The sequence below is a fragment of the Agelaius phoeniceus genome, chromosome 7 (genome assembly GCF_051311805.1).
Source record: "Agelaius phoeniceus isolate bAgePho1 chromosome 7, bAgePho1.hap1, whole genome shotgun sequence".
Classification (NCBI taxonomy): Eukaryota; Metazoa; Chordata; class Aves; order Passeriformes; family Icteridae; genus Agelaius; species Agelaius phoeniceus.
The window spans coordinates 8,384,870-8,408,461 of record NC_135271.1 but is presented as its reverse complement, the minus strand read 5'-3'; positions in this window follow the sequence as shown (position 1 = coordinate 8,408,461).

The following is a 23,592-nucleotide window of genomic DNA, read 5'->3' as shown; positions in this document are numbered from 1 at the left end:
TTAAAGGTGCAAAACTTATTATTCAGCAAAACAGAACAGATTACTGGGGATAAAAGCATCCTCCAAATATAGTCAGCCTAGGACAGTATGATAATGTTTTGTAAAAGGATTTTACAGGAGCTCACATGTAAGCCTGACCAATCAATATGATAGACATAAATCCCTAGAATTGTTAACTGTTCCCTGGCCTATTTACCCACAAAGCGCACAGTATTCTACAGTTTTAGAGCTATAATGAATCTTTAAAATCATATTAAGGTAGAATTAAATAATAATTTAATTGCCAATAGCAAGAATCCTGTTAAATTGTTTGAGCAGGAAGAGCAAATCCACCTGCCTTTGAAAATTTGTAATAAAGTTAATGGTATAAGTTCTTCAGCAGCAATTGTTTGAGTTGTCTCTGGATATAACATATGGGTAATTTAACCATGATTTTCTTGAATTGCACTGTGTTTTCTTTATCATTGTGCATGTTTTCCTTAATTTTCTAGCTTGTGTGGGCAGGGACAAAATACACAAGATACAAATTCATGAAGAATTCAGGAGGTTCTGGATTGTTCATGCATAATCTGTGACCAAAGCCTCATGTCAGCCATACTGTGCAGTCTCAAGCACAGCACAAAGATTTTCAGCTTAGAAAAGCACAGTTTGTACAATAAAATATGTTACCTTTTTTTTATATAGTAGCTATTTCTATGATGCCTGCCTTTGACTTGCTCTTGCATGGTTTAAATGTAAGACACTCCAAACACATGCCGAAAGAACTCAGTCAGGGGACTCCAGCCTGAAGCAGGTACGCCAGTGCTCTGGCCAGAATCTGCTTATCAGCTTTCATGTGACATTCTCACGTGTTACGAGTTGAAAGTGAAGTCTTGTCTTGAATTAGTCTAATGAAACATTTTCCATTTGGAATAGAGAAGACCATAATTCTAATATTTTATGAAAGCCTTACAAATTAACTTGGGAAGAATAAATAGAAGATCTTTTCATGTATGTAATTGGAAGAGAATTTTGTGTTCTAGCAGCTTCTCATGATTTATCTTAATGGTGGGAAATTTACTGAGATGACAAAGAGAGGAGCAAGGAATCTGCCTGCCTATATGTTTCCTCTTGTTGTCTAACAGTAGCTGCATCACTGGAAAACGTGTTGTAATGAGAATATTTATTTTTTCAGTAGGAGAGTAAACTGTTTTCTGGATTGAGCTAAATAACTTTTAAAGCCCAGAAATTAAATTTTGAAATGTGTCAACTTAGATTCTAGCTTTGTTTTCAGCTGCTGCTGATGCAGGTTTTCTCTTTTGGTGTCCAACTGACGTACTGTATGAATACTTAATAAATAAGTTGCACATAGGGTGGTGGGAAAAGATGGTATATTGCCATACTTTCTTTGACTTAATCACAGCCTATGCAGTACTTCTAAGGATCTGTAGGGAATAAAGTTATCCCTACAGGTATGTCTTTAATAAGCTTTTACCCTAGAGAGTTGCCAGAATGTGATTTGTATCTGTTATTGATTGTGAAAAATGCGTATTATGTGATTGGCTCTTCACAAGTATTAAAATGAATACTATATGTGTTATGTTGGAAAGTTTTGTTGTATCATTTTTTTTTTTGTAGTGCTGTATTAATCTTTTTAAGCAGTGTGGTAAATATAGTTTTAGGCTATAGCATAGTATTAAAATAAAAATTATGTGATGTAAGATACTTTTTGTAACTAGCACAAGGAATGGATAAGATAACCAAGAAATTCTTCACATAAAGGTAACAGCAACGAGACACGAAAAGAAGAATTATTGCCCCCTTATTGGGACAATCCAGACTTCTTCCAGACTTCTAGGAGCCAAGAAATTGATGTACAAGATGAGGGGGGGCAGCAGAAATTAAGCAGAAGACACCCTTTGTGTGAAAGGAATGTTTGAATCATGTATGAGATATATGAATATGCAACAGGCTATTTCTTTTAAGGGTTCCTTCCTTTGTTAGGAAAGTGTGCTTTTGTGGCAGAGCAAAGCACCTGGACGTCCCTAATTCTTTGCTTTTATTGTCTTTTATTGTCCTAACTTTGATTGTCCAAATTCTTATTGTTCTAATTTTTATTACTGTTTTATTACTATTAAACTTCTAAAATTTTAACACATGATTGGCATTTTTCACACTGCCACTGGGTGAGTTCCCACCTCAGGGAGAGGGAGGAGGTGATGATCCCACCCATGGCTGCTGCTGGGTCTGAGATAAAGCTGAGCCAGAGCTTCAGCATCTCTCCCAAAATCACAGAATCACAGAATGGCTTGGTTTGAAAGAGACCTTCAAGTTCATTTCATTCCACCCTCTGCCCTGGGCAGGGACACCTTCCACTATCCCAGGCTGCTCCAAGCCCCGTCCAACCTGGCCTTGGACCCTGCCAGGGATCCAGGGGAAGCCACAGCTGCTCTGGGCAAGCTCTGATCTCTGCCCAGGTGAGCAGGGACAGGACCCGAGGGAATGGCTGGAGCTGGGCCAGGGCAGGGCTGGGCTGGGGATCAGCCAAAGCTTCTTCCCCCAGAGGGGGCTCGGGCACTGCCCAGGCTCCCCAGGGAATGGGCACAGCCCTGAGGCTGCCGGAGCTCCAGAGGCCTTTGGACACCACTCCCAGGGCTGCCCAGGCTGCAATTGTTGGGGGGACTGTGCAGGGCTGGGGGCTGGACTGGCTGATCCCAATGGGCCCTGCCAGCTCAGCCCTTTCTGCAATTCTCACCCTTTGGCTCAGCCTTTGTGTCCCCTCGAGGCGCTGGCAGAGCTGTTGGGGACAGGGCAGGAGCGGGGCAGCCCCAGCGTTGCCCTGTGTGTGACACCCCAGCGGTGACAGCCCCAGGGTTCCCCTGTGTGTGACACCCCATTGGTGACAGCCCCAGCGTTGCCCTGTGTGTGACACCCCAGCAGTGACAGCCCCAGGGTTCCCCTGTGTGTGACACCCCAGCGGTGACAGCCCCAGCGTTGCCCTGTGTGTGACACCCCAGCGGTGACAGCCCCAGTGTTCCCCTGTGTGTGACACCCCAGCGGTGACAGCCCCAGCATTGCCCTGTGTGTGACACCCCAGCGGTGACAGCCCCAGTGTCCGTGTCCCCTGTATGTGACACCCCATTGGTGACAGCCCCAGCGTTCCCCTGTGTGAAAAATGCATATTTTATGATTGGCTTTTTGCAAATATTAAAATGAATATTTTATGTGTTGTGTTAGAAAGGTGTGCTGTATTAATTCTCTTAAGTAGTGTGCTAAATATAGTTTTAGGTTATGACAAAATGTTAAAATTGAAATTATGCTTTGTAGGATACTTTTTTTCTAAAGAAAGGACTCGCACCAAGATAGCAGCCACAGGACACCTAAATCTTTCAGAGAAAAAGAATTTATTGCTCTCTTATCAGAAGAAACGAACTTCTTCCCGCCTCGCTCAGCCAGGACAATGCCATTAGGATTAAGAGGAAAAAGTTGACGATCACCAGACAGAATCCTATATTTGAATGGAATTTATGCATCATGTATGAGATGTATGAATATGCAATAGGCTATTGTTTTTAAGGGTTAATCCTCTGTTAATGTGTGTCTTTTTTCAGGCTTCTGCTGCCCAGAAAAAGGTACCTGGACGTCCGTGACTCTTTGTTTCTATTGTCTCATATTGTCCTAATTCCAATTGTCCAAAATTCTTATTCTTGCAGTGTGATGCCATTTCCTGTTTCACCTATCCCAACCCCCCAAGTGTTCCAACCTCTCCTTTCCCCTTTGCCCTCCTGCTAAGAGCTCTCCATCAATCTTAACATTCCAGCAGGGTCATGGTGTTGTTGGCAGAAGTTCAAAAGATGCCCCTCAGGTCCGAGCTCATTGGCCTGTCCAAGTGTCTCTATCCCTTGAGCCTTCCCCTCCTCCCACCTGGTTGGCCCTCACCTGTCCCTCCCCTCCCCCTGTCCCTGGGGCTTAAAAGGAGACGGGACCATGCGGTCGGGATTCTATTGGGAGCTGTTACAAGATTCAGAGGTCTGTCATCCTGGAATAAACCCTGGATTAAAACTCTACAATAGAATCCTCTCCTTTCTCTTCACCAACACCTGAACCTTTTCCACCAGAGGTAAACTGAGTTCCTACTTTGCCTGGATTTGTTCCGAGTGCCCAGCTGCAGCACCCAGCCGGCCAAAGGTATCTCTGAGGTGAAACAGCGCAGCTGCCGCCTTTGGTCCAGCAGCAAGGGTCAGACGAGGCCAGGCACGTCCCACCCGGAAATATTGGGATTAATATTCCATACTTTGGAACCTCATGGTATCACAGGTCCCTTGTTACACAGCAGCCACAGAGGGCTGCAGAACCAAGGAGATCATTGTGACACTGCACAATCTCATGGAATCAGGGCATCCATGTTATGCTACTGGACCTCATGGAACCAAGGGTCCATTGCTACTGGACCTGTGGAACCAAGGAGACTGTTGTTGGCATTACAAAAGCTCATGGAAGCAAAAGTCCATTGTGACATTGTGGGGCCTCATGGAACCTTGGAGACCATAATGACACTTCAGGACCCACTGGAACCAAGGGGCCATTGTGACACTGCAGGGCCTTATGGAATCAAGGGGATCACAGTGGCCCTGTGGGGCTCCATAAGGGGCCGTGGGGCTCCATAAGGGGCCATGGGGCTCTATAAGGGGCTGTGGGGCTCCATGAGACAATGGGGCCATCCTGACTGTGGAACCAAGGATACCATTGTTATACTACAGGGCATCATGGAACCAAGGAGGCCATTGTGAATAAGCGGGCGAACCTGCTGAGACCATTGTGACACTTAAAGGGTCATTGTGGAGCTGCAGGGCCTCATGGAACCAATGAGACCATTGTGACATGGCACGGCCTCATGGGAGCAAGGGGCTGCTGTGAAACTGTGGGGCCTTGTAGAGCTGAGGGGCCCTTGTGACCCTGAGTGGCACCATGGAACCAAGGAGAGCACTGTGACATTGCAGGGCTCCGTAGAACTGAGAATTCCTGTGACAGTGAGGAGCCCAATGGAACCAAGGGGCCATTCCATACTTCAGGGCTTCATGGAACCAATGAGACCATTCTGACACTCTGAGTCCCCATGGAACCAAGGGGCCATTGTGACACCACAGGGCCTCACAGAACCAAGGCAGCCACTGTGACACTGCAAGGTCTCATGGAAGCAAGGGGCCATTGTGACACATCCAGGCCTGGTGGAACCAAGGGGCCATTGTGATCCTGGAGAACCCAATAGAACCCAGGGGCCATTTTGAGACTCTGAGACCTCATGGAACCAATGGGCCATTGTGGCATTTGGCAATCCCATGGAAACAAGGAAACCATTTTGACCCTGCAAGGCCTCATGGAAGCAAGGGGCCATTGTGCCACTGTGGAGCCAAGGAGACCATTGTTATATCCCTGGGCCTCATGGAAACAAAGATCTGTTGTGATCCTACAGGGCCTTATGGAACCAAGGGGCTATTGTGATGCAGCAGGACCCCAAGGATCCAAGAACATGGAACAGGTCTGGCTGGCTGGGCTTCCTGGGGGCTGCCTGACTGGTCCAGCTGACCTTGGCATGTTGAGGGTCACTTCTCATCTGCCCCTGAAGCCCTGGAGTTGTGTGCTTTCCTTCCTGTGGGAAAGAACTGTCCTTCTCCTCCAGGGGTTCATGGCTGAAATTGGGATCCCTCCTCCAAATTTGATTATATCCAAGGATTATTCCCATATGTCACCTGTCAGGACAGACAGCTCTGGCTGGTCTTGGTTTTTTGGGGGGCAACTCTCATCTGCCTTCAAAAAAAAGGGGGCCTGTCCTTTTCTTCCCATGCAAAAAAACATCTTTTATGTCCAGGCATCCATGGCCAAAACTGAGGATCTACCTCCAAAATTCCTTATATCCAAGGATGGCTCCCAGACAAAAGCTGCTAGGACTGTCCAGGTTCCCTTGGCTTCCTGAGGGACAGCTCTCATCATCCTTTGAAACACTGGGACTCGGTACTTTCCTTCCTATGGAAAATAATTGTCTTTCTTGTCCAGATGCCCATAGACAAAAGTGGGGTTTGGCCTCCCAAACTCTGTCTATCCAAGGATTCTTCCCTGACAACAGGTCTGGCTTGCCTTGGCCTCCTTGGGGCTGCCTCTAATCAGCCTTTGAAACACTGGGATCCAACCTTCCTTCCAGGAACCCATGGCTGAAATGTAATTCCACCCCTAATACTCCCCAAATATCCAAGGGTTGCTTTCAGACTAAAGCTGCAAGGACAGGCAATTTGAGGTGTCATGGGACCAAGGGTCCATTGTGAAACTGCGAGACCCCATGGAGCCAAAGGTCCATTGTGACTTTGCAAGGCCTCATGGGATCATGGAGACACAATTAAGACACTTCACAGCCTCATGGAACCAAGGAGACCAATGTGACACTAAGGGGACTCATGGAATCACAGAGATCATTGTGACACTGTCAGGCCTCATGGAACCGGTGAGACCATTGTGACCCTGGGGGTCCCCACAGAACCAAGAGGACCATTGTGATATTGTGGGGCTTCCTGAAACCGAGAGGCCTTTGAGACACTGCAGGGCTGCATGGAACCAAAGCTCCAGGATGATACAGAGGGGCCTCCTGTCATCACTGGTCCATTGTGACACTGTGGAGCCAAAGGAGACCATTGTGACACTGCAAACCCCCAGGGTCCAAAGGTCCATTGTGACACTCCAGGGCCCATGGAATCATTGGGACCATTGTGACACTGCGGGGCCTTCTGGAACCTAGGGGCCATTGTGACACTGCTGGACCCCATGGGATCAAGCCACCATTATGGCACGGCAGGGCCCCGTGGATCCAAGGCACCATTGTGGCACTGTAGGGCCCCACAAAACCAAGGGAACACAGAACAGATCTGGCTGGTTTGGCCTCCCAGGGGCTGCCTGACTGGTCCAGCTGACCCTGGCATGTTGAGGGTCTCTTCTCATCTGCTGCTGAACCACTGGAGCTCTGTGCTTTTCTTCCTATGGAAAAGAACTCTTCTCCTCCTCCAGGCACCCGTGGCCAGAACTGGGATTCCACCTCCAAATTTCCTTATTATAGTAGAGGAAATGTATTGTATTTGAATATCTGTATCAAGGCTTTGCCCCGGGGGGTCCCGGCTGTCCTTGATGGGCTGCAGCTGCGATGTCCTCAATTGGGCTCTAGCTGTGACCAATGAAGATGACTGGGATAAAAGGGGGCAGATTAGCCAGTCAGGGAGAGCCTTGGAGGAGCCCTGAACTGTGAGAGAACAAGATGTAGAGGAAGGAGTCTGTGCTGTGAAGATCTGCAGCTGTAAGAACACACCAAGGAGGTATGGACTTTAGAAATCTGATAACAACAGTATGGGCCTCCAGGAATAGAACAACACCTTATATCCAGCGATTATTCCAATAGGAATATTCCCAGGACAAGTCTGTCTTGCAGTGGTTTTACAAGAGTCACTTTGCATCTGTCTCCAAAAACACTGGGGAAGGCTCTGTGATTTCCTTCCTATGATAAAGAACTGTCCTGCTTCTCCAGGTGCCCATGGCTGAGATTGGGGTTCCACCTCCACAATTCCCTATATCTAAAGTCTGGTCCCAGACAAAATCTTCCATTCCTGACAAGTCTGGCTGGCCTTGGCCTAGTGAGGCTCTCCAAACACTGGGGCTCTGTGCTTTCCTTCCTATGGAAAAGAACTGTCCTTCTCAGCCAGGTGCCCATGGCCAGAATTTGGGTTCCACCTCCAATATTGCCTGTTGTGACAAATTGGAGGAGATTGTTGGCTGGAAACATTTCATGTGTGGGGGAGGAAGGGGCAGGTCCAGCCCTGCCCTGCCCTGGAACCCCAATCCCCCCAGAGCCTCTATCCCAGCCCAGCAGTGGCTGCCAGTCCCTGGCACAGCACAGGCAATGCTCCACAGCCACCTCTGCAGCCCCAGACCAGCTCCTGAGGGACCAAATGAGCCCAAGCCCCACCTGGGGGAAGGGCCCAGGGAGACCAAGGGGTATTGAAGGCTGACCACAAGGCAAGCACACATCTTGACCCTACCTCCTCTTGGAATTTCCATCTGAACTCTGCTGGAATGCAGGAGTTGGAAGCTCTGTGTGTGCTTCTCTACATCTTTTTTGTCTTTCTCTCTTTCTGCGTCTTCTTCTGTTTCTGTGCTCCTGTAAATTCTTATTAACATTAAATTGAACAGGCTTAGAGTTTGTGAAGTTGAATGGGCCAAGTCAATGCTTTGAGAAATGTTTTTTGTTGATTGAATATCTGTTGTAATTTGACATGAGAAGAATTTTAAAAAGTAATACAAAACTTCTTGTGTTACTGACAATCTGTTAAACCACTGAGATACTGAACACGCCTCTGTTAAACACAAATGTAAAAGACAAAAAAACCCAGGAATCTCCTTTCTTTTCCAGTCGACAAAGAAGCAGCAGCCCTGGCCCCGGCCCCCATTCAACCAAAGCAAACCAAACCAAACCAAGCAACCCTGCCATGGGCTGAGCCCCTTCCCCCCTCCCCAGGCCGCGCCCCCCCCACCCCCATCGGCCCCATTCTGACCAAACCAAACCCCAACAGCTCCCAAACAGGAAAACAAAAGAGGCTACAAAACCCCAACCAGAACAAAGCCAGCCACAGCTGTTAAAATCTCACCATGAAGTCCCACCCCAACACAACTAAAACCAAAAACCCCTACAACCTACCACCTGTACAAAATAACCCTACAACTAAAATTAAACACAAAAAACCCCCCCAAAACCAACCATTAAACCAATTCTAACACAACCCAACCACAACTTCCACCACAAGGTACTGGCAGGTCAGGTGTTAATCCTTTCAATACTTCATTGCTCCATCGAGTAAAAGAAAAAACCAAAATACCAGCATATAAAAAAATATCTAAAAACATTAAAGTCAGTAAAGGAGAAAATAAATCCCAAGTAAAAAAAGAAAAAATACCTTAATCTTAAAACTAAAATCCTCTTGTAAACTATAATGAAAAAACTCTTTTTCTTTATAATACAAAAAACTTTTTAAAAAAATTACAATTAATATTAAAAAAAACCCTCTATACTAAAATAAACAAATGTTAAAATAACCATAATTTCATCTAAAGTTTAAACAGGAGGGAAAAAATCCAAGTAATCCAGTATCTTCAAGAGAAGACCTCTATTCCCAGAGATAAAAATAATTTTAAAAGTAAAAAATAAAAGCTTTTACCCTTAAAGAACTCATCTTTAAAACAATACCCCATAAGTTGACATGGCCCATCTACAAGCTGTAAAAAAACTTGTAGCAATAAAAACAACTTCACAAGAACAAAGTTCCCCAGACAACTGTTATCCATGACAGAATTAAGAACCACAAAAAAAAATTTTCTTCTTGTAAAAAAATCTCCATAACCTTAACAAGAAAAACTTCTCTACTAAAGTAAACTAAAAAAAGACTATTCTAGAAATAGTAAACCAACTAGAAATTTTAAGTTTATTTTCTTTACATTGTCAGTAAAAAGAAAAAGTTGTAAAGAAAAAAAAGTGTTCTAAAGGGTTTATTTTAATTCTTACTACTTTTTTCTTTTTCAATTTACTTTTAATAAAAATTTCTCTATACCCTTTTAAAATGTTAGGACTACTTTACCTTTCCCATAATCCTATCTCACAACAAAAGAAATACATAAATAATTAACCAACACTAAAACTCACCACACTCATCAATACATTAATTAAGAAATCTCCATATTAGAAAAATCTTAAATTAACAAACTAAAATTAGTACAATGTCATAATAAACCATTTGCCAAAGTTTCTCTGATTTTCCAAAGCTCCGGGTAGTGACTGTTTTGTTCTTTTCAGCTCCTGAGAATCTTTTGTTGGCATTTCTCCAGTGAGTCCAACTCAGAGGACACAAACAACTGTAATTCCTTTTAAATGTCTCCTTGAGGGAGTTGTTTGGGGGGATGGGGGTCAGGGCTTGTCTGTGCTGCTTGGCCCAGCCCAGGCAGGGCTTTCCCAGCCACATTCCACACTCCATTGCCCAGCTGGAGCCGCTGGTGCCTCTGAGTTGTGCTGCCCCAGCCCCAGGGACGCTCTCCTTGTCTGCCCATTCCCCCACGGTCTCTGGGCAGGGATGGCCTCACTGGGGGCTGCTGACATCCTCAGCAACTTGGAGGCTGCTGCTGAATTTCCCTGCTCCAGAGGCTTGTTCAGCCTTCAGCTCTTCAGTGCAGGAATTCAGTGTCCCAGGGCTCATGAACATTCAGAACACCCGAAAAAGCCAAGCCTCTGGGAATAATTTGATTTAATTTTCAAATCCTTTGTGGTTAATTAGACAGATCTCAGTAGTATATCCAAAGTGAATGCATTATATTTAAAAGGACAGTGAGAAAACATTTTTTTAGGTCCTGTTTAGGATTTTTTCCTGTTCATAAATCAGTATGTGCAATCTCCAATTGACACTGTATCCAAGTACCTCCTCACGCAGTCTGAATAGATGTGAAAATCAAGACCCTTCATGGCTGACAATCAATCAGACTCTGTCCCTACCCCCACCCCACCATTTCCCCCATCCAAACCCTGGCACTCAGAGCAGCCTTGTGCAAATCTCAGCTCCCTCCAGCCCAGGCTGCACCTGCAGCTTTCAGCTCCTTGGCTCCAACTCCCACCTGCTTTCCTTGGAGAAGGAGCTGCCTGAGACACAGAGGGATGTTCATTTCTTGTCAGCCAACAAAGCCAAGGGAAGGCACAGCTCCATCAAATGCCAAAGTCATTCCTCTGCTGGATATTAAATCCACTTTTCACAGCAGACAGTCTCAGAGCAATGGAAAACACCTTCTGTGCCCAGCACAGCTCCCAAGGTCTCCCCAAACCCTCCCTGCCCTGATTCTGCCCAGATTTGCTCTTTGCACACACGAGTCACAGGCTGAAGTCAGGAGCTCCCTCCATGCCCAGAGGGAGGAAAAGAGAGAAAGGGGATGAAGAGCTCTCCTGTGCAGAGCCAAGGTCCAAGCGCAGCCCCTGCAGTGGGAGCCACAACTCATCAGGTTTGTGTCCTTGGGCTCAGGGCCTGGTGACACTCAGAGGCACAGAAAGGTTTCTTGCCAGCAAACACAAGTTGGACATTTGAACAGTTCAAGAACCATCCCAGCTCTTCCCTCAGCTCTCTGGGATGTCCCAGCAGCATCTGAAATGTCCAGATCCCCAGGGGATTTCTGTACTGGAACAGTTTTAGACAGAGACATAAGAAAATGTAATTCTGTGATAGATATAAAGACAATTAGGATGTTTACTGATTTCATATTTATTTGAACATCAGAAAATTGGGCAACTCCCTGGAGGTCAAAGCATGAAACCAGTCAGTTGAGAGGCACTTGAATGATCAGAGAACACCTGGAGGAGGAAATCTGGGAGCAATGGAAAAGTCATAGATCCATCTGGTCTAGTGAAGAGATGTACTTAGACATGACAATTTAACCAGGATAGCTGGAAACACCTGATGGAAAAGAGATGTTAAATATTAGACTGAATATTGGTGACACAAGCTGACTGAAAGAACAGTATTTCTTCTCCTGCCATCAGAACGCTTCCAGGAGACGCCCTTTTCTGATGGGAATACATTGCCATGTCTTAAAAGTACTCAAATGACCCAGATAATAAAGATTTCCTTGCATATTATGAAACTAAGAGTTATTAAAAACTGTGCCCCTTTCCAGGCAGACATCAGTTGTGTGGCCATGGACAGGCAGTGCCACTTGTGCCCTGAGGTGCCCAGCTGGGATTGGATCTCTCCCAGAGCACCTGAGGGAGAGCAGAGCACCTTGCAAGCTGCAGGTCCCTGACAGCCCCACAGGGCTCCTGTCCCATCAACATCTGCTCTGCTCCAGTCTGAAACAGGGCCCAGCATGGTGCTGGGATCATCAGAGAGCTGAGGTGTGTGCTGGAATTCAATGGCCTCCCCATCCCGCAGCAGCCCTGCATTTCCCTGCTGCAGCCTTGGTCTCCAGCCCAGCCATGGAGGCTCTTTGGGCTCTGGAGTGTTGCTGCAGCCCCCAAGGGCAGCTGAGCTCTGCCTTTGGCACAGTCAGGCCTGGCCAGCGCAGGCCATGCTCAGCAATTGCTTGTGTGTGCCTGGCCTTGCTGTCAGCCCCGGCAGTGGCTGCGTGGCCCCTTTGTGGCCCTGTGCTGGCCCAGCCATGGTGGCCCAGCCCCTGTGCAGGCCCAGCCCAGGCCAGGAGCATTGCGGCTGGGAACGGCCCCTGTGCCGTGGTGCCCACAGCAGCCTTGGGGCTCTGTGCCCCATGGCCTCCCTGCTGGGCAGCCTCTGCCAGCTCCTGCAGAGCCCGTGGCACCTGTGGGGCTGCACAGACAGCCCTGCCCCGGGCTCTGCCGGCCTCTGGGCCAGCAGAGAGGCAGCCAGGGCTGGCCATGGCCGGGAACAGGCCCTGAGCCCCGCAGGAGGATGGAGCTGGGCCACAGCCAAACTCAGCCCAGGCCAAAGCTGGGCTCAGCAGCCAGGGCTGCCAATGCATGGGCACAGAGGCTGGCGCTGACAAATGTCCTGGGCCCCCTCCCTGCTCTGTCCATGCCACCAAGGGCACAGAGCAGCCTCCTCTCTGGGCCACTTGCCTGTTTGCAATGCCTTGCACAGGCACTGGCCCTGCCCCACAAGACCTGGCCTGAGTCCTGCCCCTGCACGCTCAGCCAGGCTGAGATGGACACTGATGGTTTCTGGGCCGGGCTCTCGGAGCCCAGCCCAGCTCCCTGCAAGCTCTGCCAGCTGCCCTGAGCTCTGGGCAGCACCAAGGGCCTCTCTGAGCCCAGCCCAGCCCAGCCGGCTCTGGCCCCACAGCTCTGCTCAGGCCAGGCTGCTCTGGGCACTGGCCCCACGGCCTCAGCCCCTGCCAAGGCCACAGCAGCAGCTGCAGCTGCCACAGGACTCAGCCTCAGCCATGGGGGAAGGTGCTTGGCCAAGGCCAAAGGAGTCTCCCTGGCTGCCCTGCTCCCCTCGGCCTGAGGTGCTGAGAGCTCTGCAGCCCCTGCTGCCATCCCATCTGGCCAGGGCAGCACAAGAGTCCCGGCCTTGGGGCCCTCAAGAGCTGCTCCTGCTCCAGGCCCAGGGCCCATGCCTGGAGCGGTATGGCTGATGGAAGACACGCCCAGGCTAGAATGACCAGCCCGTCTCCAGCCAAGGGGGGCGCTTCCCCAACACGAAGCTGGGTATTGCGCCTAAGGCAATAAACTGCCTTCCGGACGTTGGCTGCTGTAAAACTCCGAGCCGCAGGATGAAGAGGTGTCTCTCAGTCTCTTTAGTATGATCAGGTTTATTAGGTCCTGGGGGACCAAACACTCCCAATGGAACCAGGGGATAGGAGCAGAGGGCTGAGAGCTGAGAGCCCCGAGGTGAGGAAAACCTCGGGTTATAAAGAAGGTGGGAGGGGAGGGGGGTGACAAATCAGGAGAGAGAAGGGAAGGATACATTGGGGATTGACATAACAGGAAAACCAACCATGTACAATGAAGGGAGGGGCCCCAGCCCCTGAGCCAATCACCCGACACCCTGGCCAGAAGCTTCTGGAAAAGGAGGCAGGGGTGCCGAGTGACAGGCAGGCAACCGAGGGTGGAGAACAAAAAGGATACATATGATAACCATAGCAACTGGGGAGGGGTTTGGGGATTGACAGTTAACTGGGATTGGGCAGGACCTTTCAACATGAACAGTGGGGGTGAACAGAACAAATAAAAAACGAACCACAAAATCTCCCCCTTTTTTGTTTAAAAAGAAAACGAACGGTAGGGGCACAACGTAATCTAAACTGAGGTTTGGGCCTGCTCCATCTCGCTGGAGTCCGGGCAGAAGTCATCGGAGCTTGGGTGTTCTGAAGAGGCGGAGTCCCAGTCTTCGCCATTCTCTTCAGGGACTTCTACTCGGTTGACGTCTGGGATGGCGGTGGCTCTCGCTACAAGTCTTTTAACCAGCCCCCAGACGATGGAGCAGGCAATTAAAACAACAAACAAAACTAAAAGAGCTGAAAGAACAGTTTTTAAAATGGACCCTGCCCAGCTCGACAGTCCCCATCCTTGGAAGAGGTCCCCCAGCCAGTCCGATGTCTGTTTGATTTCGTGCACGAGGCCTTGCATTTTGTCAATGGCCACCCTCGCGTCCTCGGCCCGTGATGATAAATTCAGGCAGCAGAGGCCCTCGAACTCCTCGCAGTGATGATGGTGGAGTAGTAACAGAAAGTCAATCGCTACGCAGTTCTGTAGAGTCGCCTTCCTCGTTATCTCCTCGTCTGTAAGGAGGTCCGAAAGCGTTGCTGACGTTAAATTGGCTTGCTTGACCACCCAACACTCTAGGCGGGCCAATTCGCCTAGAGACTTGGCCACCGACACCCAGGGCAAAAACAGGGTAATGGCTACAATTTTTGGCTTCGACCAATGCTCAATTTGGGAGTCGCAATCCGGGTCGAGATCTTTAAGATCTCTTTTGGAACGGGTCAAATTCGGATGGACTCTTCTTTTTTTCCAATCGCGAATTTGGGTCATGTTGGGGGTAAGCAGCGACAGCCGCCCTAGAGTACAAGGACCTCTGACCAGGTGAGCGGGGATGCCTGCCCATGCTTGGTCTCCGCAAATAAAAAAGATCCCCCGGGATAGGGACAGTGGCTTGCTGCCCAGGGTGGAAGCGAGTGGTATCTCGACGGCCGTCTGGCACCACTGGGCAGCTTCATATTCCGGTTTTGATGGTTTAAGCCACGTATATCTGCTGTCCCAGGGGCGAGGGGCAAAATAAAACAGGAAGCAAAGGGGAGCGTTGGCGGAGCCGAGCAAAACAAGTTCTGGAGGTTCAGAATTCAAAGGGACCAGCCCCTTGATCCTGTCCCTCCAGACATTCTGGACACTGATTGATGAGGGAAGGGTTCCGGAGACTAACGGGGCAAGGGTAACATTGAAAGGGGAGGGGAGTTCATTAGGGGAGAGAGGGATCCCCACGAGGCAGGACGACATCAGGTCCTCTGCTGACCCCATATCCAGGCAAATGTGCTCCTGGCCGAGGGCGCTCGCGAGGGTGCGCCAGACGTTGGCCTTGGGCTGGGGGACGATCCACGGGCCCGCTGGTGGAATGAGTGTCCCGATGAGGATGGCTGTCATGATGGTTAAGATGCGGGTCAGGTCCATAGTGGTAGGGGAGTAACTAAAAGCAAACAAAAGAGACAAACATAAGAAACGAATCTAAACAAGGTCTTGCCCAGGGCAGGGAGAGAGTTAGGGTAGGTCTGGCTCCATCCCTGGGAGCTTCCGCTGCCGCCGCCAACAAGCCTCCTCAACCTGCTTCACCTCTTCTGCTCCCTGAGCCTTCCCAGGGCGGAAGGGCCTGACCCATTTGGAGGGAATTCATCTCGGCCCCGAGGGGGTGGACACGCAAGCATATCCCCTCCCCCAGGTGACGAGATCAAAAGGCCCCTCCGTTTTCAAGGTCTCCGGATCCTTAATCAGAACCGGAGGCCTGGCCCTAGGCTGCAACTGCTCGTGTCTGCCGAAGTGTCTCGTTATGGGCAGGTTCAGATTTTCGAAAGAGCAGTTAAGGAAGTTGATCGTAAACAATGCCCTCGAGAGACGGATGTGGGGGGACTCCACCTTCACTGCCATTCGTTGTTGATCTAATACTCTTTTGAGGCTCTGGTGGGCGCTCTCCACCACGGCTTGGCCTGTTGGGGAATAGGGGATGCCGGTCTTGTGCTCTATTCCCCATTGCTGCAGGAAGCTACGCAGCTCCTTGGACTTATACGCTGGGCCATTGTCTGTTTTGATCACCTTGGGGATGCCCAGGACAGTGAATGCCTGTACTAGGTGTTTTTCACAGTCTGCTGCCCTTTCCCCTGTGTGGGCAGAGGCATAGACTGCGCCGGAGAAAGTATCCACAGAAACGTGAACGAACTGGAGTCGGCCAAACAAAGGGATGTGTGTCACATCCATCTGCCACACCTCGCAGCTGGACAATCCTCGGGGGTTAGCTCCCAGCGGTATTGATGGGAGCTGATGGGACTGGCACTGGGGACATGTAGCCACAATCGCCTTGGCCTGTTCGCGCGTGAGGTGGAATTGCTGAACAAGGCCAGGGGCGTTTTGATGGAACTGCTGGTGGCTGATCTTTGCTTGACTGAACAGATCAGGGAGCGGGGCCGCCTGAACTGGAGCGGCAAGGGCGTCAGTGCGCCTGTTGCCCTCCACAATGAACCCCGGCAAATCGGTATGTGACCTGACATGCATCACATAGAAAGGTGTCGGGTTCGGCTGTCTGTCTCTGCCCCGACACGGTAGAGTGGTTCTTGGGTGGCACGCGATTCAAAGGACGAGTCTGGACTCTTCAGCTTTTCGATCTTCAGGTTGTTTATTATTTCTTATCTACAAAATTTTCTGTCTGCCCAACAGAGGTCTGATCTGCAAGCAGTCACAGGCACTCTCTGACCACCCACGGGGCGGTCATGTCTTTTTATACTAAAATCTACGTACACAATATTTACCTTTATTTCCCAATGCTTTTCACCCGTGTTAGCAAGTGCACCTTCACCAAAAACCAATCCCCAAGTGCCAACATCATCACAGGAGATGGAGGACAAGAAGAAGAAAGAAGAAGGACGAGACACGCCCTGATCCCTCCATCGTGTCTCCATAACCCCCCTGTACCAAAAACCTTAAAGTCTATATCTCACCCTCTAAATGTGTCTCTTTTACACCTTTTACTCTAAAGTGATTCTCTTGTCCTCAAACTCTTGTTACTTCTGTGGATGGATCAAAATCAAGCCACCAAACACTCTTGGCAACATTCCAGGATTTTCGAGACCCCCCCAAGGGTTCTCCTGGCATCTCTGGACATCGGGAACGATGTGCTGAGATCCCACAGAAAGGTTGCTCTCGGTGGGAGACTAAATTTACGAGCTTGGAGAGCAAGTTAAACAAAGGAATGTTTGACACCTCCTGTAAAACAGCATTTTCGGCTCTGGACACTACACCTGCTACATATGCCGAATCAGTAACCAGATTAAATGGTTCAGAGAACCTCTCAAAAGCTCTGACGACAGCGTCCAACTCAGCAACTTGAGGCGAAACTTCTACCTCGGTGACATCTGCCTCCCACCGCTGAGTTTGAGGATCCTTCCAAGTCATGACTGACTTGTGGGATGCTCCAGACGCGTCTGTAAAAACTGTCAGAGTGTTTAAAGGGGTTCTACTCTGAATCCGTTTCGTTGTTAGAGTGAATTGAACATCCTGATTAAATAATTTATGGGCCGGCCGATCTACTGCAATTTGGCTGGTGTAGCTATCCAAAGCCAGTTGGAGCATTTCATTCACTTCAAAAAGGTCGTCAAACACCTTTCTTTTGAGATGGCCTGAGTTGAATTTGAGAGGAATGTGAATGCATTCAAAATCACAACCTGCCAGCTCTCTGATCCGTGATCTTGCCTTTCTGATCAATTCTGCCACCAGCTCAGATGGCTGTGTCATCCTCTTGGACCTATGATGGCTGAGGAAAACCCACTCTATGATTAAGAGGGGATCCCCCGAGCCTCGGTCCTTGCCTTTGATGGAATTGTCCCACTGGAAAATCACCCCGTGGAGGTGTGGCAGCTTACCTAAAACGATGAACTTAAATGGCAGGCCCGGGTGACATCTGTGGGCCTGCCTGGCCGAGATGGAATCTTGGATTTTCTCCAGCCCTGTCTGGGCCTCTGGGGTAAGGGACCTTGGAGAACTAAGCTCCTCTCCCCATTTCAATAAATTGAAAAGGGGGGCTAAGTCTTCAGTTGGAATGCCTAGCCAAGGCCTTACCCAATTTAAGGACCCACACAGTTGGTGGACATCCGCCAGGTTCTTGATATTAGTTCTAATAGCCAATTTTTGCGGCACAATGGTCCGCTTTGTTATCTCCAGGCCCAGGTACTTCCAAGGTGGCATCTGCTGAATTTTGTCCTGCTGTAGCTCAAACCCTGCAGCAATCAATGCATCGATTGTCAGGTCAAGCGCGTGGGTAAGTAGGTCATCGGTCGGAGCACAAATTAAGATGTCATCCATATAATGGTGAATAATGGTATCTTTTGCGGCTGCACGTACTGGGGACAGCAAGGAAACGACGTACCATTGGCAGATCACTGGGCTGCTCTTCATGCCTTGTGGAAGGACCCGCCAATGGTAGCGCTTGCTTGGGGCTTCACGGTTGATGGCAGGAACCGTGAAGGCAAAACGCGGAGCATCATCCAGGTGTAGGGGAATTTGGAAGAAACAATCTTTGATATCAATGACTGCCAGATTCCAATTTCGGGGGAGCATCGTTGGGGACAGCATCCCTGGTTGGAGAGGCCCCATATCAACAATGATGTTATTAATTTGACGGAGGTCGTGAAGGAGCCGCCACTTGTCTTTGTTGGGTTTCTTGATGACAAACACTGGGGAGTTCCACTCTGACATGGTCTCCACCAGGCTGCCCTTCAGTAGCTGCTCCTTGACGAGCTCGTTGAGCGGCCACTGCACTACCTGTACTGGTTTATCAGATTTCCAATTCAGCTTCCAGGTAGGGCGCTCTTCAGTGACCGCTGCCCAAAAAACCTGGGGAGCCACTGGGAGGTCAATTCGGGCTCCCCACTGGGCAAGGAGGTCTCTCCCCCACAGGGGTTCTGTATAATCTAATACGAATGGGCGTACTGAAGCCAATTGCCCATCCGGCCCCATAATTTGTACGGTGCTCTTGGATTGACAAGCCAATTGCAAGCCCCCGACACCTCGGACGTGACCCGACGCGTCCTGCAATTCCCAATGTGACGGCCATTCCCGGGAAGGAATGATCGTCACATCTGCCCCTGTGTCCAACAAGCCTCGAAGCGGCTTCCGCTCCCCCCCCTTCGAAAGCTGACAGGTGATACGTGGTCTTTCCTGCCCCAAGACTTGGGCCCAGGCCACTGTTGGGCCCTGGTTGTTAGATGGGGGGGACCCCGGGACCCAAGTCATCTCCGGAACAGGGATTGCTTGCGCAATCACCTGTCCCTTGGGCAGGAAAGAGGGGGGTTGGACACAGTGCAGTCCGATGGCAAACTGTCCCGGGTCTGATGTCAGGAGACCCGGGATAATGTTCACTTCTAAGGGAGTGTATTTTGTGTCTCCGACGATGACATACTTACACCTGATCCGTCCCCAGTTTCCTGGGCACTCCGGGCAGACCGAGACTAGGTGGAAATTGGAGTCCTTCAGATGTAATGGCTCCGTGAGCTGCAGCCGGAAAGGTCTGGAAACAGAAGAGGGGGTTAAGATAGGTTTAGGTTGGAGGCACAATACACTTGTCAAGTCCGGTAAGTTAAAGTCAGTTCTGTTGGTGGCTAACGGCGGTCCCTCCGTTCTCTCCTCCCTGCCAGATGTTTTGCGGCCCGCCTTATTTATGTCTTTGCGCAGGGGGGAGCTGCGCTCTGTAACTAGTTTTTTTGCGGGGCCTTCCCCCGAAGCCCTTGCCCCCTCTTAAAATCATAAAACTCCCACCGTAAAGGGCAGTCGGGCATCCAGTGCCCCAGCTTTCCACAAAGGTGACACGGGGAAGTCCTTGCGGCGGAAGGGCCGGGAGCAGGCGAGAGGCGTGGTGTCTCTTGGAAGGCGTCCTCTGGTGGTTCCTCGGCGGCGCTGACCCGGGGCAGCGGCTTGCTCTTCCTCTCACGTTCTTTCAGTGGCGACAGCAGGACTTTCCGGGCACAGACTTCTAACATATCCTGCAGCGTGAGGGGTGGGTGCACCGGCAAGCTGAGGATGGTGTCCCGGCACGCGGGGTTGGCATTGGTGGATGCCACCTCCTTCAGGATGTGCTCCCGGGCAACCTCACTCCCCACCTGCTGCTCCACTGCCTTCCGGAGCCTCTCAACGAAGTCCAGAAATGACTCCTCAGTGCCCTGGAAAGTCTTAGAATATGAAAGGAGAGGGACCGCCCCGGCAACGCCAAGAACGCTTTCTCTGCTGCTCTAGCCGACTCCCGGAGAGCCTCCTGGGGGATGGCACTTGCCTGCAAGTGCCCATCTGCCCAGTTCCCGGTCCCAAGGAGCTGGTCTATGGCAAGGACATTTCCCATTAGGTCCAGCCCTGTGTGGGGCTGTTCCCACAACACGGGGAGAGCCTCAGTCACCTGCCTCTTCCAGGCCGCCTCCCACATGACCCGCTCGGTGGGATTCAGCAGACATGTGAAGAGGCGCCTGAGGTCTGAGGGGGTGACATCAGCTTCTGTTAATGTTGCCTGCAACATTCCCCTAAAGTATTCGCTGTCCCTGCCATAGTCTTTTTGCGCCTTGCACAGCTCCTTAATTTGAGTGTGATGAAATGGGACCCACTGCCTACAGACCCTACCCTCTCCCTCCGGATGGTACATGACCGGGGCTGCGGATGGAATGGCAGCAGTCCCCGGTTCTCGGTTCCCTACCCCCCCCCCCCCCCCCCCGGAACTTGAAGCATGGGAACCGGAAGGGAGGAGGGCAGGGGCGTGGCAGGGAACTTGGGTGGGGCGGTCTGGTGTTTGGGGACCCGCCCAGGAGGAGGAGTCAGGGGGTGGAACTTCATTAAAGACAGGGGGTGGAGAAACGGGAGGTGGAATGGGAGGAACCATGGGAGGAGCAGTGGGAGGGACCGTGGGAGGATGAATGGGAGGGACTAACCAAGGGGAGGACTCGGAAAAGGAGGAGGAGGGACCAGGAGGGAGGGGGGACGAAGGGGTGGACCATTGGGAGGGGCCAGAAGGCAGGAAGGGGTTGGAACTTGGAACGAAGGGATTTTGGGAAGAAGAAAGGGATTTTCCTGCCTCAGCCACGAGGCTGTCTCCATCTTGAGCTCCACGGGAGCCATCTTGGGGAGATGGAGGCAGCTGGGGAAAAACTGGGGGTTTTTGAACTGGGGATTTTTGAACCGGGGACTTGGGGACTGGGGCAAGGGGGAGAGGAGAAGAAGAGGAGCCCCTAAGAGTCTGGCCAGGACTCTTTGGGCGGGGGGGCCGAGGATCCTGAAAGGAGCCAGGGGACTGGTGGACACCCTGCGCTGGGCTGGAGCGAGTTGCTCCCTTCAGAATCCCGGTTTTTTGTTTGGAGGGACGGGAAGGAGGGTTAGGGGCAGAGGTAGAGGTGGAAGAAGAACTGGGGCACAAACTGAAACTAACTGAAGGCTTTTCCGAGTTCCCACTCGCCTTTAAAATAGACCGAATCTGGCGAATCCAAAATGCAAATGGGGAAAGCGAGGGGTCTCCTGACCTAATGAAATTCTACAATCTAGTGTTCACTCTCTGCCAAAAGGCAGGGTCTTTGATTAGGTCAGGAGAGACTTCTGGGAACTCGGAAAACAGCCAGCGAATCAACTTTTTAACTTCTGGTTTATTAACGGAAACCCCCCCCCCAACAAGGATACCCACAACTTGGTAGTAAAGCCCCTTCTGGGCTGCTGAAAGCTTTGCACCCATGACTGCGATGTTAAAAACGGCAGCCGCTATAAAGCCCCCCCCCGTTCCGGCAAACGCAGAAAGAAAGAGAATAAGGGAGCCACCCACCGGCCCCTGTCCAGAGAAAAGGAGAGCGGTGGCGAAACACCAAGGAGAAAAGGGGACAGGGAGAGAAAAAGGAGAAGAACTTACGAAATCCGGGGGCAGCGAACAGAAAACCGGAACGTTGGGGGTCCTGCAGCAAGATGACTCCTCGGTGCTAGGAGCTGCCATCTGGGGTCCCCGGGGAGCGCCACCCCTAAAACGGGGTCTGCTCTACCACCAGGGTAGTTCCGCGGCCAGAGGGATTCTTTGAATCCCATCCGTGGGGTCCGACGACTGGCGTCCTTCGACGCTCTACTGACCGTAGCGCTGGTCAGGAGCTGTCCAGAGGGGCCCCACGTTGGGTGCCAGAACTGGAGCGGTGTGGCCGATGGAGAACACGCCCAGGCTAGGATGACCAGCCCGTCTCCAGCCAAGGGGGGCGCTTCCCCAACACGAAGCTGGGTATTGCGCCTAAGGCAATAAACTGCCTTCCGGACGTTGGCTGCTGTAAAACTCCGAGCCGCAGGATGAAGAGGCGTCTCTCAGTCTCTTTAGTATGATCAGGTTTATTAGGTCCTGGGGGACCAAACACTCCCAATGGGACTAGGGGATGAGGGTCGGGAACAGAGAGCAGAGAGCACCCGAGGTGTGGAAAACCTCGGGTTTTAAAGGAGATGGGAGGGGTGAGGGGAAACAAATCAGGAGAGGGAAGGGAAGGATACATTGGGGATTGACATAACAGCAGAACCAATCTCGTACAACTAAGGGAGAGGCCCCGGCCCCTGAACCAATCACCCGACACCCTGGCCAGAAGCTTCTGGAAAGGGAGGCAGGGGTGCTGAGTGACAGGCAGGCAACCGGGGGTGGAGAACAAAAAATTATACATTTGATAACCATAGCAACTGGAGAGGGGTCTGGGGATTGACAGTTAACAGGGATTGGGCAGGACCTTTCAACATGAACAATGGGGGTGACCAGAACAACCGAAAAACAAACCACAACATAAACAAAACTAGCAAGGGGAAGATACTGTACAAGTTGGAGAGGGGTATCTCCAGAACCATGTTGTCCAACTAACACAACAGCTGCAGAAAATAAACCAACACATTTTGAGCACATGAGCAAGAGGATGCTCCTCTCCACAAATCCAGCCTGGGGACCAGGTAGACCAGGTAGAAAGCCTCTTATCCCAAAATGGAAAGGAGTCTATTTAGTACTTTTAATCACTTACACAGCCTTTAAAGCTTAAAGCATTCATCTCTTGGATACATTATTCCAGAATTAAAATGCTTTGCAAAAGGCAAGTGGAGTCCAAAAGTGGACCTCAGAAAGAACAGGAGAAACCAAGATGCATTTCACACCATCATCATCGTCCCGATACTTCTAATCAGAATCCAAGCCACAGCAGATGACTGTCACTACCATAATGATCTCCTTGGCTTACATGATCCTGGTAGATGGAACACTCAAAAATATTCAGGACCTAACTGGCTAAAAGAGATTAAAAAGGTAAAAGCACTTTATGCCCTTTTAAGGACTAATGACCGAGCAGTTAAAGATTGAGGAAAACCTGACTCCATGCCTGCCTTTCTTGTCCCACCTGAAAGCAGGATCTCTGTGGCTTGTAAATTTGAAACTCACAAACCTCGTTCAGAACAGATTGCTCGAGTGATCATGCGCATCTGCAACCTTTCTAACAAGCAGTGTGTGAATTCATTTTCATGTGAATCCTATCAGGATTTTTGCACTATGCAAATTAAAATGGGAGACTATAACCTAGCACAAGATAGTTGCCTACTTCTGCGGCGCACAGGTGGGGTGGGAGGACCATCATCACACAGGGATCCAGGAATTGAGTCCGCCAGGAATCCGACCCAACAAATATTGTTTCCAACAGGCAGCTCTTGTGCGACTACAGTTAGAAATTGTCCTGCTTGTATGCTTAGTACATGGAACAGGTCTCATACAGGATCTGCTTTTGAGAATTGAATTTCACTCTTGGGATATTCCAGGCCATCAGAAATAGTAACCAATCAAGCTGGAGGGGTAGCCAGGAGCA